This window comes from Perna viridis, chromosome 1, assembly GCF_037379345.1.
Source record: "Perna viridis isolate PV_CMFRI_1.1 ecotype Kerala chromosome 1, ASM3737934v1, whole genome shotgun sequence".
In the NCBI taxonomy this organism is placed as follows: Eukaryota; Metazoa; Mollusca; class Bivalvia; order Mytilida; family Mytilidae; genus Perna; species Perna viridis.
This window is the reverse complement of record NC_142445.1, coordinates 25935777-25956656: the sequence shown is the minus strand read 5'-3', so window position 1 is coordinate 25956656 and position 20880 is coordinate 25935777. Positions and strand designations below refer to the sequence as shown.

Sequence of the window (20880 nt, the reverse complement as noted above, 5' to 3'; positions counted from 1 at the left end):
GCAAGATTTCAATGATTATATGATATTAACTATTTAAATTTTGACACAGAGAGCTGGACTATTTCATCAAATTGACCTGAACATTCGCAGGGAGGAAAGCTCAATCGAGATTTGCCAATTTATTTCACTCATTCTGACCCTTCTAATGAGAAGTCGGGAGCTTCTAATGACAGATTTTCGAAGCTCCAATGTACACTTTTTGTGTAGTAAGTATAGATTACAGTGGCAGATCCAGGGGAGGGCACCCCTCCTTTTTATTGGATATGTCATGTGTGATTAATTGAACTTCTGTACATAAAATGCAAGCACAGTGTACATATATGTTAATTACTGCATGTACATGTCCATAAATAAAATAAAATGGTAAACACACTTGTACATACTTGTAGCAAACAAAGAAGTATTTAAAATAGAAAATAAACAGAATTGTTCAATTATTATGATTTAAAAGCAGAGACATAAACAATGTCTGTTTCAACAGTAAGGATGAAAGGAGGTCATGTGGCATAATCATCATATTCCGTAGGTTATCTTGAACTATCAAAAAGGAGGGCCCTAGTGAAAATAAACACTGGAATTCCACTGGAATTCCATTAGTATACCAGTGGGCAATTTCGCCCAAATTCCTTCAGAATTTCATTGGAATTCCAGTGAAATTTCCACTGTTATTTGGTTGAATTTCCAGAGGAATCCACTGAATTTACAGTGAAAATTTGGGCGAAATGCCCAATGGAATTTCTACTGGAATTCACTGTAATTCAGTTGAAATTCAAGTGGAATTCTACTGTAGTTCACTGGTCTGTGTCCTATGGAAAGTCCAGTGGAACCCACTATACACTCCACTGAAATTTACTCGAACTGAAAGATGCTCTTGTGGGGATTCTGGTTGTATATTTTAGTAAATTTGCAGTTTAATATTCATGTTATTGTCAACAACAAATATTAAAAGTGATACATGTGAGAACAGGAAAAAGAATTGATCACTAAAATTCTTTCATTGGAAACTTAATTCAGTGTTAAAAAGTTAAGTTTCTGCCTATCTGGAAAAAAAAATTAAAATACCCACAAAGAATCATATTCAATAAAAAGCATGATGGTCTGAAAGTTTGTTTACTCTGACTGAGGTTCATTTGATTATATATATAATGCAAGCTACAAGAAAAAAATACTATCTTCATTTAGATTAAACTATAAAAAGTATATTTTTCTAATATTTTTCACTGATATAACTTAAGGAAAAGTTTACCTTACAGTTAAAATGGAAAAGTTTAAAATCTTTCAAGTTGCTTTTGAAGAATGCAAGCCAGTTTATTGATGCTTATTACATATGAGTTAAAATGATATCTAAACATTTCATTTAATTACTGTGAAAGTACTATTGTTCGTGGGGTACCAATTTTCGTGGTTTTCGAGGGAAGGTCAATCCACAAAATTTGGTTCCAATCAAATAGGATATTTCCATTGATGTGTATACTGAAAACCTAAAACGAATTCAAGAATCCACGAACTTGTGTTTCTACCCTTATCCACGGAAATTGGTTTCCACGAATTTAAGTACTTTCACAGTAAGTGATTTTTTTCTGCAAATATTTATAATTAAAAGAACAAATAAATAAAACAACTTATTTAAAGAGAGTGCCCAACTGCCATCCCTTGATGTCAGGCATTAACCCTTCTAAGTGCCAAAATTTTAATTCAGAAAACTCACATAATAATAACTCATTCCTCACAAAAATAGTTCCTTCTTATTCCTGAAGAAAATTAATTTACTTATTGTTGTACCTTAATTTATACAAAGAAATAATTTTATTTTCGGTAGATGTACATGAATTTAAATAAAAGTTCAATAACCAGCAGAAACTTTGTTTTACAATTTTTTTCTTTTTTTTTTTTTTTTTGGTTTTCAGTTGTATGTATTTCCCCGTGCAGGTCCAGGTGTTAAAAGAATAGGCCTGCAGCAGCGCTAAGCTTGTCGTAAAAGGCGACTAAATAGTGCTCAGAACCCTAGCCGGGGTCTAGGGTGCTCTGCCCACAAAGCAACGTTAAAAAACCCTACTGTGGTATTCTCCCAGAGTAGAAACCATAGGGATCCGCCACAGGAGGCTAAATCACCCGACCCTACCCACCTCTCCCTATTTCCAATGGCAATCAAAATTTGTCGACCCCATTTTCCTTGTGTCCCATCCCTTTTTCATTTCATCATCATTTCATGTTCATTTTAGCATCAATTTCATGTTCATCGTCTGAATATAGCTGAAATATTGCTGCTCGGACGTTAAACCCCAACAAACAAACAAACAAACAAACAAAACAATTGTATGTATTCATACTCATTCGTCCTGGTTACTTTAGTTTATCAACTGTACAAATAAGTGACCTCCTGAAGATGCAGAAACTACACATAAATTATTTCTAGTCATTTGATAAGAATATTATCTATTGATTGTATCAGTTAACACAAAATTGTAAACTGGCATTGCTATTAAGGAACATATGGTTTGAATCGACTTTTTATAAAGATCATCTATTTACTTAAAAAACATTATTGTTTTAATATATCAGAATCAAATACTAATTTAATTGTGTAAAATTAGTCGTAAGTTATGACGTCATTATTTAGTAAGTCGAAGTATTGCAACGTCATAACTTACAACTAATTTTACACTTATGATTTTTTGTGAAAAGGACCACAGGTTTTTGTTAATTTATTAAAATGTGGTGAAAACAAAATATGATTACTTTTAAATATTTTTTTGCAAAATATAAGCCATTAATCTCAAACTTGGATTTATTATTTCAAACAATTAGGAGAGACAATTGTACAAACTCATTCTGAAATATTTCTTTGGAAAAAAACATGGCAGTCTTCTCTAAAATTCCTCTGGAATATATGTATTTCAATGATAATACTTTGACTCCACTAAAAAAAACACTGGAATATTTTCTTCTACAAATGAATTCCTAGGGCATTTCACTGGAAAAAGATCTTTAAAAGATCTTTTAAATTATAAAAGGCTATTGCAGAACCTCGAGTTTGAGGACTTCAAGGCTAAACCACCTGACTGTTCTTGCAAAACCTCTCCATTCAAACATGGTCCTTCTGGTCACGTCGTTACGGGAGATTTAACCATTATCGAAAACAAACTCTGCGTAATATCCTTTCTAAAGGTCCCAAGTACCGTGAACCACGCTCCATATATTGGAATTATAACTTTAAAGTTCTTATGGATGCCGTCGAGGACTATGCAAGAAAATGGATAAAACGAGAACAAGAAGACATTGACTCTCTGTCAGAGTGGTTGAAGGCCGTGAGGTCTTTAATTTTGAAACGAATGAAAGTTTTAAGTGGGTCAATGAGTGCCAAGGCTACATCAGTTTTCAAAGACCCAGATGTAGCAAAAACATTGTCTACTATACATGACAAGTATGTTGTCGTACCAGCAGACAAAGCCCAAAACAACATTGTTTTTGTCTGCAAATCGTTTTATATCCAATGTTTATTATCAGAGGTAGACGTAGAAAATAATAGCAGTGATAAGACCTACACTGCTACCACTCTTTCCAAAGAAGAGATTGTGGAAAACCATAAATCTGTGCTATCCTCTTTTGGTCTCTCTACCAAGGACGATGATTGTGATTTACCGTCTATGTACTGGATTCCTAAACTTCACAAGAATCCATACAAACAACGTTTCATAGCTGGATCTGCAAAATGTACCACCAAACCTCTTTCAAAACTTTTAACTTCTATACTCACAACTGTCAAAGAGGGTCTACAGTCCTACCACAACACTTGTTACTCCCGTAGTGGTATTAATTCAATGTGGATCCTGAAAAATTCTTTTGGAGACAATCAGTTCAAGACGAAAATATAACAAGCCGGTAAGTTTTCATACCGGTATGATGAGACTCATACTATATAAACATAAACGCCTTTTGAATCAGCATAGACATTCGGCAATTTATTACTTAAAATTTCCCTCCTCCCAAAACAGTTGCTTGTATACTAGTATGTTACTGAACCAGAAAGAATACTGCTTAGTTTCCACGAAATAACAATACAGAACTTCGTAGCAAAGCTTTCGTCCGAAAATTTACAAAACACAATTAACAAACACAGCATAGAACTGCGTGCTGTGGTTCGACGTCATTTATATTCCACTAAGAAGATTTACAAGATAATGAATGTGTTTGACGACTCAAGACAAACTTTACAGAAAAGGCTTATTGTTTAATAAATGAACTTAGCCTTGATGAACATATCCTACTACCAGCGAAGTCACTCCACTCATAATTTTTCGTTTTTAAAGAAATTTAGATATTTCAGTCCTTCCACCTAAGATTTTCATTCACGATTAACGGACTAATTAACTTTTCGAGCTTTATAACGAACCAAACCTGATATTGTTGACTATCTATAGAACAATAAGCCTTTTCCGCATTCAGTGAACACGTTCATATAATCATCGGGGTGAGGTTGTTAAGTAGTGTTAATGAATAAATATACCGTGCATCTTCTCGTTTGTCGGAAACCCACGATCGACTACGCTTCGTACCAGGGAAGTACGAAGCGTGCAAAGCTTAGTCAGTCGTTGGTTTTCGACGTTGCATTTTCTCCAAACGTAACTTATCACCACTATGCAGAAAAAAATAAAGATATTCAGAGAATATATGTTGAATAACCATTACCCCCTGACAAGAGCGGATCGTTGTATCGGTTGTATACAGTTGCGTTCCAAAGTCGCGACAAGCCCATCGGTTGCTTATCAAATTGGAGCTTGATATGGAGCTAGATGAATCTGAATAGAACTAACCTAAAACACTAACTCGTACATTTTTTTTACACTTTAAGGTAGGATTACAATTCATTATCGTTTTTAGTTATTTCAAATTATTGATTGATGTTGGTATTTTCATGAGTTTTAGCCCAGAATGTTTATTTTCTTCTTATTCCAGGCCATGCCAAAAAAAATATTATTTCCAGAGTGTTCCAGTACCTACCAAAAGCAGTGACCGTGAAGAAAACACGATATGGTCTGAACGTATATATTCTAAACGTAGTGGCAGTAGGTGAGAGGCACACATGTATCTTTAAAAAAATAACAAAGAAAATGTTCTGAAGAAAATAGTAATCTACTCTAGCATCGACATGCATTGTATTGGCTTACTTTCTCGCTCAACGACTTTTTATTTAAGCTTATTTAATTTCTCGCTCAACTTCTAGTATAGTGGTAGGCTAATCATATAAATATCAAACCATGTTTTATTCTATATCTGGGTTAGTGTAATTGATTCAGCATGATTTCATTGAAGTATTGGAATGAAAAAGAAATTCTTAATAGTACAAATGTAGGTTAGTGTCTTACAGGGAGGATAATAAAGAATTAGATCAGTAAAATGTAATATTTCCGCAGTATGTAGATTTTGAGAAACAAAATATCTGCAATATAGCACTGTTTAGCTTTCAAGAGATAAAAAAGTTCATTTAATAAAACTGAAAACAAACCCAAAATATAGAACAACACCAGAATAGTAAGACATATACATGCAATTATAAATAAATTTTCAGTTATTTTTCTCAAGAATTTAGGAGAAATAAACTTATGGATTGATGTCTTTTTTTTACTATATTGTTACATCTATAAAAAAAACTGACAGAAAAGAAAGTATGGAGAAGCAGACAAGTATGCACAAAACTGATGTTGTATGATGAGCTTTCTATGCACAACAAAGCATCTGGGAATTCACTGAGTTTTCTACGGTATAGTAGAATAATACTGGAATATTATCGAAAGATTCATTTGGCATCGAATAACACAAACTTTAGGTGGAAGATACGGCCACAGTGAGAAGTGATTCCGTGAACAGGATATGGCAAGATGACAAAAGTTAGACCGCCTATTTATTAATGGGGCAAGCCTAGCCGCCCCCCCCCCCTGCTACCAGTAAAAACTACAATCCTCCTGGTCCCATTATAACACACGACAAGAGATACGGTACGATAGCAAATATTTACCCGAAGAAGTTCAAAGATTCGGAAATGATAAATATTCAGGAACCGGTCTCTCTGGTAACAAAGAAAACCACCATTTTACATATCAGCAAATACCGATCTTTGCGGTAACACAGAAAATCAACCCAAAAAATATAAGCTTCCGTACAATTTTGGGATCCCGACATATCCGATTTATCATAAATTATTGCCATATCCCACCATATGAGCAGCTCGCCTGCTCACCTCCACATAATTCCCCCTTTTTTAATTCCAACCCGGCTTCCTTTCACGACTTTTTATTTAAGCTTATTTTGATTGTCCATAGGTTGGAAAACGAGCGACCCCTGCTCCACATATATGAACTTTTCAAGAGTACCTTGAATATTAAGGTAAATATCATTACCAGAGTCTGCAGGGGTGGATCCAAGATTTTGAATAAGGGGAGGCGCACATTGAAATTTTGAAAAAAAATTGAGGTTAACTTTTTGAAATATTCGTCCCACATGTATTATTATGAAAGACGGGAAAGGAAGCCTTTCCAAGTTACCCTCCATGACTTTGTTTAATTATTCCCACCTCATCCCCCGAATACCCATCCATGAAGTATACATGTAACAACCTGATTTTTCTAAGTTACGCTGTTGTCCCCCGGGTCGTTTTTCATCGTAGATTCATCGTCAAAACCGAGAACGTCGACAGTCAGCATAAACATATGATGACGTCAAACGCATGTGTTATCTAATTTTACTCAAGTTCCAACAACTTTGAATATTTCCGGAATTAATACTTTCAAAAATGCATTTACTTTTGCTAAACTAATTTATTTTTACGCGATAAATTAAGATATTATACACGCGTTTCTGTCTTAATCTGTCGGATCAAGAGATCAATTATGAAAATCACCATTTCTTACATTGTCAATTAAATGCTTAATTCAGAAATTAATTATTTGGAATTAGATGTAGATCCACATTTATCAAAGTAGTTGTTACAGACATTATTACCGTCAAGGGAACTTTTCATCTCTGACCAATGAACGCAGAAAAAATATGTATCCCTCTTGAGCTGATTATGAAAAATGATCCTTCCTTTAGTCCTTAACAAAGACAAACCATATTTTTGTAGATATTCTTTACATGAAATATACTGCCCCATTACCATTTTTTTAAATTGTATTTCCTTTGATGGGAAGTCACAGAAGGTGAACGTAAATGAACAAAAAGCAAACGATACTATCGACAGGAAAGGGCTTATTAAAAGAAATAATATAAATGAAAAAAAAAAAACTATGGTACCACACTTAACGTACATTTGTAGTAGACTTTTAACTTGTAATATTTTTTTCTCGAAAAAAAAAAACAACTTTAAAAGTGCAGTGAGTACTATCAGAATTGATTTCATGGACAATGCAATTCACCCATACATGTAAAATTATTATTCAGTCTAGTTTTTATTCAATTGTTTTTCCATTCAATGTAAGGTTTAGGAGGAGTTTTACACACATGTATGAGCTTCAAAATATATGAACACTTTTATCGATAGATCTCCCTTTTGCCGGCACACGTACTTCGTATCGTACATACACTCACATGTAATACAGTATAAGAGGACTAGCGCAAACAAAACATTGAAAGACAAACATGATACATGCATGGCAATTCCTTTCCATCACATCATTTTCATTTTCATATTTTTTTTTTTTTTTTTTTTTTTGGGGGGGTGGGTGGGTATACAGTACATTTGTACATGAGCTAACTAATTTACAAATTAAGAAAGCTTTGACAGATTTTAAAATTATCTTACAATAGAGATTAAACTTCCAATCCATTTAATATACGTACAAAAACAACACCGATTGTGCCTTTTTTGGGCGAACACTTCATTTTTTTTCGCGAAAGTGTGATTATTGGGATAGAGGAAGTAAAGTTTGACAATAATGAATGTACAATGGTTAAAGAACTTCTCATTTCTATTGCTATCAAATTATTTGTGTTATGTTTTTATAATATTCATGTATAATTTATTTATTGTGATCTGTGTATAGAAGCCTTTATTGGGCACTCTCTTTATAATTATATAAAGAAAATCAAGATAATAAGTTAAAAAGTCAAGATATAAAAGAGTGGCTGATATAGGCTTCTGCATCCGTGTATTCATTAGTGTTGATTTTTATTTTATTTTATCACTTTAAATCCCCACTAAACGAGATTAAATACCCCTTGTCTGTCCGTCATTCCGACCGATTATCTTGGTATCCCAGTTGATGAGTTTGTTTCAAAATATGGTGTGGCATTATAAAGAAGGGCTTACGCTGTAAGTGTTTCTGGTTGATCTCCGATATCTTCTTTCTGTACGAATTAAGAATGCCTAATGCAAAACAACGCCTGCAGCCTTTTTTTTTGGGGGGGGGATGAAGGGAATAGGACCAGACGCATGGCATTCAGATCCGTAGAAAAAGTGAAACACTTAATTAACAGTTAGAATTTGGCCAAATCCAGTGTGGAGTGGGTTCCAGGTTTTCCAGTTTAGTTCACACAGGTATACAAAACACCGGTTTTAATATGTAAGGTCCACGTGGGAAGAAAAGTTTTAGAATTCGACAAATTATATCATGAAGTATGAAGTTCATATTCCGTTTAAACAGGATGCATGTCAAGATATATTCACTTTACTTTGGCGTAATTTTTTTTCACATTTTCACATGCCCTTACCATACCGGAAAGTCCTTTTTCTCGAAATCCAACGTAGATTGGTATTGGAAAACTAATTCGCATTGAAACTTAAGTAAGTAGGTAAGCACTCTTTTCTAATAAAAAATAGGGCAAAAAAGTCAGGAATTTTAAAGGGGAATACGACTGGTCCAAGAATTTAAAGATTCTTGCAAAAGTGATTTTTTTCTCATAAACAAAAGTATATCGTTTTGTGTTTTACTAATACAAAAATGTTTACAAGAGTATGCGCTTTTGTATAAAGAGGATCAACAGACGCCTTCTTGCTATCGTCCTACTTCAGTTAGTTCTTTACATACAATGTCCTCGACTTTTGAGAGACATGTTGGTTCGAAACTCTATGCATACATAAGTATTCTACTACAGGTAGATCCGTTTGATATTTTAGAAAAGACAGTTCGTGTAGAACAGCACTAGTAATTGATGTATGATTCAAATGTATAGATGATATTTCAGCAAAGCTTTTAATCTCTTACATCATTCTATAACTGTTGGCTAAGCTGAAGTTCTACAGTACTGAGAGTAACCCTTGGTCCAGGTGAGTTACAGCGGGGATTATATGTAAACCCACGAAACCTCATCAGTATTTGGAGATTTTTCAATTGTGCGAGTATAACACAGTTTTAATGGAAACGACGTGATACTTGTTTCCACTAAATCAAACTAGCTTTGCCAAGCTTTCTTAGATGACGTTGGAACTTTCAATTGGTGTCAACCCAGGCGTCATGAATTTCTGTCAATAAGACTTTAACAATATAATAGAGAATTTGCAACAAAAAAAATTCTGTTCTTTTTTCTCAATCAGTTGTCATTTTGTTATGTAAAAGAAGGGGGCTGGGAACAGTAGCCGGAGTTCACCTCTTTTTTTTATTTTGACAACTTACAGTGTTGACTACTTACCATGGGGTATATACTGAATGTTTTTTTTTTCTGTCCATGGCTAAGTAAAAGAAAAAATCCCACATTTAATTTAAAAAAAAAATAGTCTCAGGCATCCATGTTACCCCCCCCCCCAACTTCCTCAATATGAAGATGTTGGGTACCTTAGTATTCTACATCAAAGCTATACGGTTTCAATTATATTTATTACCATCATTAACGAAGATTTGAGTTTGGAAAGAAAGAGTAATAAACGGAACGAAGATTCAACACAAACATACACGATATATAATGAGAAAGTAAAAAAATCCCATGGTTAGTTAAAAGAAATATCAGCCTGTCATTTCGACCAGACTGTAGTCATGACTCAAAGTGAGGACTCTGGATCAGATGTTCAAACGGATGAGGGAGACATCCCAAACTGACAACATAACTGAGAGTGAAGCTGTTCAGTCTGGAAACTTTTAGTTACAAATAGTAAACAAAGCACTGAAAATCCAACAGAAACTGTAGCTCTCTGAATTATCAGTTTCTAAGCAAAATATTCTGTCGGTCATTGGGCGTTCTGTGGGGCGATTAGCCATTACATGTATTTTCAAGTTCCCAACTCCCAACAGGTAGATTACATGTATTTTCATCATGAAATAAAATTTGAACTATTTCAAGAGTGACGAATCCAAAGCGGATATCTAGAGGAGTATAAGAAGAAGAAAGGGGGTTCAAGTCTGATACTAGTATTTGCTCACTTTTGTACTGAATAAAACCCCCAAAACTATCCCTCTAGTTCCGCCACTGATCACGACATGAACAATACCGTGACTGCTGTTAATCACGGTGGCATGTCCATCAACACGTTTGCAACCTGACTTGATTTTATTTCACTTTTTTAATGTATTTCATGGTTTCTCTTTTTATAATTTGTATCACATGCTAGAATGCTTGAAGATCCGACTTAATGTTTGTTACATCAATCATGTCTATAAAGTAGATACATGCATTTCAGTTTTTAACTGGTAAAAAACATTTTCCTTTGCGGGGCTTCGACCCCCCTCCTGGGGCTCTGTCCTGGACCTGGTACCTCAGACCTCTCGCCTAAATGGTGCCTACACTTTGATATATTAATAAAAATGTTTATTCTACTCGGATTTTGTATGCAGATGCTAGCCCACAGAACACTAGTCCGGTACGTTTTTTACATATTCCTTTACGCCAGCATTGCTATAGGTTGTCTGGCAAGCTATTTTCTGACTTGGTATGGAGGAACGGAATTCCAACCGCTTACATTGTAGGAGTAATATTCCTGATAATTCCACTTCACTTTATATCATGGGGGCTACAGCAACTTTAAGTTGTATGAATAGTTGTCACTTCATTATTGAATTGATTGATTTGTTATGTTTTGTTTGTTTGTTAGGGTTTAACGTCCGAGCAGCAATATTTCAGCTATATTCAGACAATGAACATGAAATGGATGACAAAATGAACATGAAATGAAAAAAGAAAGGATGGGTCACAAGGATAATAGGGTCGACAAATTTTGATTGCCACTGGAAAAAGGGGGGATGGGTAAGGTAGGGCAATTTAACCTCCTGTGGCGGAGCGCAAAGGTTCCTACTCCTATCGAATACCACAGCAGGGTTCTTTAACGTGCGAGGAACGTGGCATCTTTCCCAACACGGTGCACCACTATGGTTTGCGGTCAGGTTTTCCGTATTATAGCCTGACAACCCCAGCATTTAACACACCAGGGGTACCCCATTCCACCACCTGGGGCACACATCCCAGTTGCTCTGTGGGCAGAGCGCCTAGCCCCCGGTTAGGTTTCTGAGCACTATTTAGTCGCCTTATACGACAAGCTTAGCGCTGCTGCAGGCCTATTCTTTTGACACCCGGACCTGCACGGGGCTGATTTGTTATGGCTTAACGTCCTATAGCAGATATTTCATTCATGGTGCAGGGAGAAAACGGTCATTGTCCAATCGAACAAAGCCTCCTTTGTATTAGTCCGACAGGCTGGTCTGGATTTTAAGCTTTATCTTGTCAGATCAGGGCCGTAGCCAGGCTTTCTGAAAGGGGGTGCGAACTGATCACTGATAAGCAATTTTACTTGGTCATCTGATATGATTTATCTTTAACTAGGGGCTAAGATGTAAATCAATCCTTTTTTTCAAACGGGCGTACAATCGCACCCCTTGGCTACGGCCTTGCAGCTCACTTATGTAAGTCAGTAGGTAGGTATGCTACTCAGACACATTACTCCGACTCTGAGCCAACCAGTCGTCACTATATTTCCTTAAACACTGCGTGCTTGTTACATTGTATAACAGTGAATAGTAATTTTTAAGTCTATGGTTTAACTCATTCTTGGAATTTTGTTTTGCAAAAGTTATGTTTTGCATATTATTGGTTTTGGTTTGAAATAACAGTAGGCAATACAATTTCAAAAGTTCCATGTTTTAGATTACTGACGAAATTTTATTACATTCATTCTGAAGATGTCTCAGCTCAGTACAATTCTTTTTAAACAGAATTACCACATCTTTACCGACTGAAATAACTTTTGGCTCATGAAATTCCTTCGAGTTATCATAAGGTATAGGGATTATTTTTTCTGCGACAACAGTCTTAAGAGATAACAACCGGCTTATTAGGCCATTTTCATTACTAGGACATGTGTAAGCATATTCTTGAAGCTTTTTTGATGACTGATTTCATTCAACATTTGTTTTCCGGCTCATAATTATTTTGATATACATTTCAGTCTCCATCACTTCCTTCCCTGTTGCTTTCTATCCTGTTCACCTCCCCTGCTCGTACTTATTTTCTCTCCTTTCCTCATTCAGGTACATGTAAGTTTTGACACTTTTATTCTACTAGTGACTACTTGTACTTTTTTACTGAAAGTATAGACGTGTCTCAACCATCGCTCTAAGCAAGTCACATTTTTAAGTAAGGAAGACATTCTCTCCATCAGTTCCATGTACTAGGAACAACCATGCTATTACCTAATCATGAGCGTTTCATTTTCAATACATTTGTATATGATATGCAATTACTGTCTTGAATGTTGTTCTTTTTTGTTCTCCTGGAGCTTGAGTCGAGATATTTTTAAAAAACTACAAACCCTAGGAAATTAAGGCTGTTGTGTTCGGAAGATAAGTCAATAACGTTGTTGTCTGTGTATATTGAATGTTATACTTGTTTTCGGCTTTTTCAAAACTACCCCATCCTTTAAATGGATAGCCATTAGGGAATTCATAGTAAAAACCCAACTTAATCTCGTATTTGAAGGTTTTTGGAGGTTAGTACTTTTACGTACATTGTCAAGTATTTGTTAGAATCAGACAGAACTCGAAGAAACTAAGACATGGAAAAAAATGACAATTTATTCATGTACCTTCATGTATCTTCTGCAGTCAAAATGCCCATTATCACTGGATATGTTTCGATGTTTCGATATTTGTCTTTAGAATGACAGATGACAGTAACTGAGACTTTCAAGGAGTTACCTGCCCCAGAAATGTTCATTCAACTGAATTTATCAAACTAACATGGATAATCTCGTCTTTATTCCTTAATCTCGTTGGTACAAATTCATGCAGTCAAATCACACTATCGAAGTAGAGGCTTATTTCAGACCATTGATTTTTCATCCACTGGTTGATTCTTACAGAGAAAAAAAATAGATGGTCTTGTGTGGGATAATTGGATATTCATTTTTTGACTAAATTGTAAACAGCTTTTTGGGAGGTAAACAGTGTTTCTTTGTGTAAGAATGTATTTCAATTTTTTGCCCTATCCATAGCAACAAAATGTTTATGAATTATTTCATTGGTTTAAATTAGTCATTTTGTTCTTAATATTTTTTTAAATAAGATATTCCCCACAATCTCTCTTAAAATTTTAAATTAACTACCAAAGCAGCACATGTACAAGGTATTGTAACACAATAGTTTGTATCCACATAATGTAACAATAGAATTTTAATTTTACATACATGTGTAAATATACAACTCAACATGTACAATCCAAGTGTGCATATGTATTTATCATTCCCTACAAGACATCAAAACATCTAGTATAAAGAGTAGGTTTCCTGTATAAAATTCTTTGTCACAATAAAACAGTCATGCATGAAACACACTTCTGCTAATTTGAAACAATATCAAATCAATTCAGCCTCATGCTCTCTTCTGTCTATACTTGCACAATATAAACCACAATTATCCAAGAAGTCTTTGTATGAAATATGATGTAATCTGAAAAGAAAAGATTCTGTTATTATACAGAAATAAAATAATAGATATTATTTCAAACATGTAAGTGGTGCATTTTAGTCTATGTAAATGTATACATGTACATATATCTGTCATTGAATTATCATGATGAGAAAAAATTAACCAAACAACTGATTTGTATTTTCTTCATAAAGATATAATGATTTGATTATTATGATTGTTTCAATACCACTGGAAATGATTTTTTGCACTTTACTGTACACATTTTAAGTGTTGGATGAATAAATATAAGGCACATTTCATTTTAAAACATAAGTAGTTGAAGGAATGTTATGTATACTTATACCACAATAAGATGTTTGAAACAATTTTTAAGTCATGTTTTAAAAATATTTCTGATTTTCAAAATGGCAAAATAATTAATGACAGAACATAACTGGATATTGCCCCTAATGGAACTAATTTTGTTTTGTTTACAAACATGTACAGACACATTTAGCTTATAATTATGTGTAAACTAAGTACAATGTAGGATTTGTTTTGTATCTAAATATAACTTCTCACAGTTACACACTGCAAATTAGTGAACTATATTTAGAATATTTAGATCAACACAACATGCACATAATAAGAAACTGTGTACAAAATAAGAAAAATAAGGTAGAACTAAACAAATTAGAAAGTTAGTTTGTTGAACCCCTGTTAAAATTATATCCTAGTTGTTTTCAGTGTTGCTTTTTCAGTTCAAAGAACTTAAATCATTGAAATCTCTGTAGTGGGTATACAAATACATGTATAATGAAGACATATCAGATATCAGAAAGATAAATTTAAAGGAGGATTAGCAATAGAAAACATGCTATTCATCATCCCATTATCTTCTTCTGCAATGTATATAAATTGTACCACAAAAAGTAAGCTTTAAAGGAACAAGCTGCTGCTCCAATTAAAATAATATCTTTTTTTCAATAACAGCTTTCAAAAAGAACAATATAATTCATGAAGGAGTATTGGCAAATCAGAATAAATGTTTGATTCAGTCAAGTTTGTGTCAAAGCATGCCATATAGTGAAAACGAAAGATGATTTTATCCTTTATCACGTTTTTTTCTTCAGGATATTTGTGTCAAGCCATACAATGCATATGTGCAAGTAAATGAGGTCTACTCTGAAATTTTTGTTTTGCATTGCAAATACAACTGGTAGTTTTCTTATACATCCACACTTTACTATCATTTCTTGTTACATATTAGATATTAACTTTTTTCTGTTGGCTGTATATTTCATATTGTCATTGATGGATTGATCCAATGATGGATAATCTTAAGCATCAGGAGAGTATGTCTCAATACTACAAAACTGTTTATGTAAAACCACTGTTTTACTCTCAGTTAATAGCGATTATAGATGTATAAACATGCATGCATGACAGTTATTTTATAAGTATTCATATTCTTTAAACTGAAGTGAATAACATGTATACATATAAACATGTATGTGCCTACTAATCGTGGTGCTATTTGTTGAAGCCATACTAATATCAGAATTCATACACTTTGAATGGACGGATTCCGAAAGAGGTTCCAGGGATATTCTTGATATTAGTAGTAATCTGTTACCACAATTGGCCCAAAATCATAAAATTAAAAACATTTGTTCGCATTCTCTACAATCCCCTCCTCCCAGCATATATTGTTCATCGATTCTTATAAATTCATACGTGTACCAACCTGTTAACTGTTATTAGTGTAAATCTAAGCTCGGAAGAATTGCTTTCCTTCATGTTTGGATGTAAATCCATTTGTAAATCCTACAAAACAATGTTAGAATCTAGGTCACCGCTTCGTTTTCTGTTCCGCCATTTTTCTGTGACGTAGATGACACCGGATGTTCACATATATTTTAAAAATGGATGTTTAGATTGCAAAACAAATATATATCTCTTACAACATTAAAATTGAGACATATATCTAGTATATGATGCTTAAAATATATAGATTAAAGAATCACACGTTGAATCGTGCAATAAAATATAACATATAAAGCAAATATCTAGATGAAAACTTGATTTTAAGATAGGATCAAGCTTATACCCAATCTGACCGCAAACCGGATATGAGAGATATGTTTTCTCGGGGGGAAGTGTCTTTAAATTGCGATAAATTTCTTATTTATGAATGTATTTTTGAAAATAAAATCACTCTGTAAACACGGCGCTTTTCATTCATATACATTACATTAGTCAAACATGATTCATTATCTGCACAACATTCCAAGATAAGCTGGCCTCCATCGGAGGTGTGTGTGTGTGTGTCTTGCTTAAGACAATCAAAACTTTATCGTAACTCAGGATTTATGAAGGAAGAATGATGTCTACACTAGGGGATACTTTTGTGTCGTTACCAACCGTTCAAAATTAGTAAAACTGTTTCCCAAATGGCTTCCCCTTCAGCATCCTCCCAAATTAAGGTTTTGAGTCCACCCTCGCTCCCTAAAACCCCTGACATCACTCATTCATATTTAGCGGGTATCGTCCTGCCAATTCTGATTGGTTGCTTCTCCGGGTGAGAAGCAACAATGAAAATCGATTTAACATAAAATGTCTGTGGAAAGGTAAACAATAATACGAGGTAATGGACGATCCGATATAGTAACTGGAAGTTGTATGATGTCACAAATGATGCAATATGAGCAAAAATGATAACTGTTGATTCTGTTTAGATTCTTTACTGAAAAAAAAAATGACGTTATGTGTAGCCACTATGCAAGTTGTATCGAAGAGTTTCTATTAGGAGTGATTTGATTTGATTTTGGATCCGGGTTAAATTTAAGATACTCACTAGATGGCGCTGGACGATACCCGCTAAATATGAATGAATGACGTCAGGGGTTTGAGGGAGCAAGGGTGGACTCAAAACCCTGACTTGAGAGGATGCCCCTTCAGCCTTCAACAACTTTTCTCCTAAGGTTTCGAGAGAAATTAAAACGCATGGGATGGCTGGCGACAGTTCAGCTGTCACCACGTGATCAAACAGTCCAATGAAACAAGTCATCAAATAGTGCGAACTTACAATGAAATGAGTTTTCCTTTTCCGTCGATCTCCAAGTGTATGTCAAGATATCTATGAGGCTGAGTTCAAAGTGTCTGTGGTGTCCTTTTATCTCACGTTCTTTGGGGTAGTTAAGTTAAATACATCTATTTCTTACCCTGTTTTAAAGTGTGATTCATTATACACATGTATTATAAATGAGGAACTAGATAGCAGTGGTGCATGAGAAGCATGTAATTGTTTGGTTATATACTCGTTACTGTTGCCAACATTTTGACATTGGCTAAGAATTTCACACTTTTAGGAGGACACGTAAGAAAATGGATAAAACAAGATCAAGATTCACGTCAGAGTGGGTAAAGGCTATGAGTTCTTTAATTTTGAAACGTATGAAAGTTTTAAATAGGTTAATGAGTGTCAATGCTACAGTTTTTAAAAGCATTGTCCATTATACATGACAAATATGTTATCGTATCAGCAGACAAAGCCCAAAACAACATTTTTTTGTGGTGAAACGTATTACATCCATTGTTTAATATCCTCCAAAGAACATATAGTGGAAAACAATATAAGTTATCTTCTTTAGGTCTCTGCCGGAGACGATGATTGTGATCTACCGTCTATGTACTGGATCCTTAAACTCCACAAGAATTCATACAAACTACGCTACATATATAGCTGAAGCTGCAAAATGTACCACCAGACCTCCTTCAAAACTTTTAACATCTATACTCACAGCTGTCAAAAAGGGTCTGCAGTCCTACCACCACAATACTTATTACTCCCGTAGTTGTACTAATTCAATATGGATCCTGAAAAATTCAGAAGATCTTCTGGAAACCCTCAATTCAAAATTATTATCAGAATACAATAGCATTAAAACCTATGATTTTTCAACTTTTTATACTTCTATTCCTCATAATAAGTTAAAATCCCGACTCAAAAATAGTGTACATCGTTGTTACTCCAAAAAAGGCGGTACATCTAGATGCCAATATGTAGTTCTTGGTGAAGATTCCTCAAACTTTTTATGAGCAACTCGGCGGGTGTTTCTAGAAAAGCTGAAGACGCTTACCCTACCGGTGCACCTGTTCCATGCTCCTAGTATTAATGAAGTTTGAGTTTCTCATTCATATCAGTTACTTTGCATGTATTATTTTGTGTGTCTGTTTTCCATGTCTGGTCCTTGTCCTTGGATCACATTCTTTTGATTTCAGCTAGAATCTTAATAAATCTTGTAATCGAAGCAAACTAGTATTCCTTGTTCTATGGAACTGTGTAAAAAGATCATAACAGGCAAAGTAGCAAATTATATATATATATATATATATATATATATATATATATATATATATATATATATATAAACGTCTCAGAATGTGACGACTCTATTCGCTACACTGCTCCATCGGATCAAATTGATACAGGGAAGATATGTAAACGTATAGAAAGGTCTGAAAAATTCCCAACGATGTTAGAACTGTCAAATTTGCGATGCAAATTTTTGGTCGTTCCCTCCGCGGGACTCGAACTCGTACCGCTGTGACATCTACGGCAACACCGCCTGCACAAAGTCCAGCGCCCTAGACCACTCGGCCGGCTAGGCTATAAAATATAGCTTTCGCTGGCCGGGTCATTCCTCCTCGTAGGATTAATCTTACTTGTTGTTGTTCAATTCAATTTCTGGTACATAGAATTTAAAAATATAAAAAATTTAAAAGTCCCTTTCTGGATCCTTCCCCGATAACAATGCGAACGAGCCGCACACCTAACTGGTCAATATAAATACTTATAATAATTTTATTTAAGAAATAAATCCCGGAAACTCCATTTTATCATTGTTTTACCACGAGCTGACCATTTATGCCGCAATATTTTACCCCGAGAATATGAAGTCCTTAACAGGCTTTGAGACCTCAACTCAGACCCATCGAAACCTGCCGGACCGTCGGACCTGTCCGGTAAAATTGTCCCGGGTCCGGTAAATACACGTTGCTTGTCGGCCCGGGTGTCCGATGTTTTTTTCTTACGTTAAAGAAGATTTTCTCAAAACTGAAGTGGTTTTTGTGAATAATAAAACTAGAACGTTTTAATAATTACGTGAATTAATCTACAGTCTAGCGAGATAGTCAATCAATTTGATTGTAAACAATAATATGTAACTTCCGGTTCATTCGCTACACGACATTTCGTCCTTTGATATATCGTCCCTTCCGTTGTCTCGCTACTCGTTTACATGTGAAACATGCGGTCATTATATTGTCAAAATAATAATGAAAAAAAATAATAAAGTATATTTCTTTTACATCGAAATTGATAAAGATTAATAATTGAACATCTGATAAAACAAATTTTCATTTGAAATTTTGTTGGGTCGAACTTATTTAACAAATTAACAAATTCAAGAGCCCATACCCAGTAGTTTTAAAATCAGCTTGATAATAAAATGTACTTGGAGATTCCCACCCCCCCATCAAAAATGTTAGCGTGTCGATAAATTGTTCAGAGTTTTTTTCGGTCAGACAAATTGTCGTTCGGTCAGACAAGTCATCACCTTATGTCTGACCGAATGTCAGATGTGCTTAAAAAAATTTCGATGGGTCTGTCAACTGATCGATTTTCGATTGCCATATGAGCAGCACGCGACTTATTGGGACATGACGTCCTTAACAGGGTTTGAGATCACAACTGTGGTAGATTTTCGATTGCTATATATGAGCAGCACGCGACTTATTGGGCCTGTCTTGTGTGTGCGTAAATTACTGCCCACTATGGCAAGCCAAAGTGGACAAAAATGAGCATTAAATTATTTTTTTAATATTACAAAGTAGATTTCTTATATCACAAAACACTTTCTTAATATTAAGAATTCAACTGAATATCTAATATTAAAACAAAAATATTTTTTAATATTAGAAATTGATTTGCTAATATTAGAAAATGGATTTGTCCTATCCAATTCCGATTTATTAATATTAGAAAATCATCTTGTAATATTAAAAAATTTGAGTGATTTTGCAATATTGTAAAGTGATTTTCTAATATTACAAATTCAATTTGTAATATTACAAAATGAATTTTAAATATTAGAAAACAAGTGTTTTCTAATATTAAAAAATGATTTCTTAATACTACAAATTCATTTTCTAATATTACAAATTAGATTTCTTATATCACAAAACACTTTTTTAAAATTAAAAATTCAATTGAATTTCTAACATTAATAAAAAAAATGTTTTTTTAATGTTACAAATTGATTTTCTAATATTAGAAAATGGACTTGTCGTATTCAGTTACGATTTTTTAATATAAGAAAGTCATTTTGTAATATTAAAAAATGTGACTGATTTTGCAATATTGCAAAGTGATTTTTTAATATAACAAATTCATTTTCTAATATTACAAATTCAATTTGTAATATTAAAAAATGTGTGATTTTTTATAATATTGCTAAATCAGGAATTCGTAATATTGGAAAATGAATTTTTAATATTACGAAGTGAATTTCTAATATTTCAAAAATGATTTTGTGATCTTAAAAATTCATTTTCTAATATTACAAAATATTGATTTTTGTCCACTTGCCATAGCCCACCTCAATAATGTAAACAAAAACACATAACATTCCGATGTGTGTAAGCTGTTTTCATTCATTTCAGTGGCGTGAATGAACATCAATTTTATATTTAATAAAAATATCTATGTTATGTTTTAGAAAAGTTTTAGTTTATTCCACAAAATCAAATACACATACAATCGGTGGCATTCGTCACCTGCCACGGGCGCCATCATGTATGAAACCAAACAATAACAATTGTCAATGAATGAAACATTGTACCTGTCCATAAGTGAATACTGTGACCTAATAATGCAAACAACTATATAATTGCCATATCCAACATCATTCTACTTAATTCGCCCTTTCCTTCGTTATATAAAATACAAAGCAAAGTTTCACCAGCGACCATTTCAAACTGACATATATAGCTA

At 34.0% G+C, this 20880-nt stretch overlaps 2 long non-coding RNA genes across 2 annotated transcripts in view; both read right to left on the bottom strand.

Moving 5' to 3' along the window:
- LOC148627966 (uncharacterized) overlaps positions 1–6715 on the bottom strand; it is a 30465-nt gene extending 23750 nt beyond the window's left edge. Inside the window, exon 1 of the long non-coding RNA XR_015922063.1 lies at positions 6615–6715. This is a non-coding gene — a long non-coding RNA (uncharacterized LOC148627966). The remainder of the gene's footprint in view (positions 1–6614) is intronic.
- Positions 6716–13568: 6853 nt separating this feature from the next.
- LOC148627965 (uncharacterized) lies at positions 13569–15840 on the bottom strand. The gene is made up of 2 exons (XR_015922035.1): positions 15571–15840; positions 13569–13862 (listed from the first exon to the last, which is right to left on the bottom strand). It is a non-coding gene; the product is annotated as an uncharacterized LOC148627965 (long non-coding RNA).
- Positions 15841–20880: the final 5040 nt, after the last annotated feature.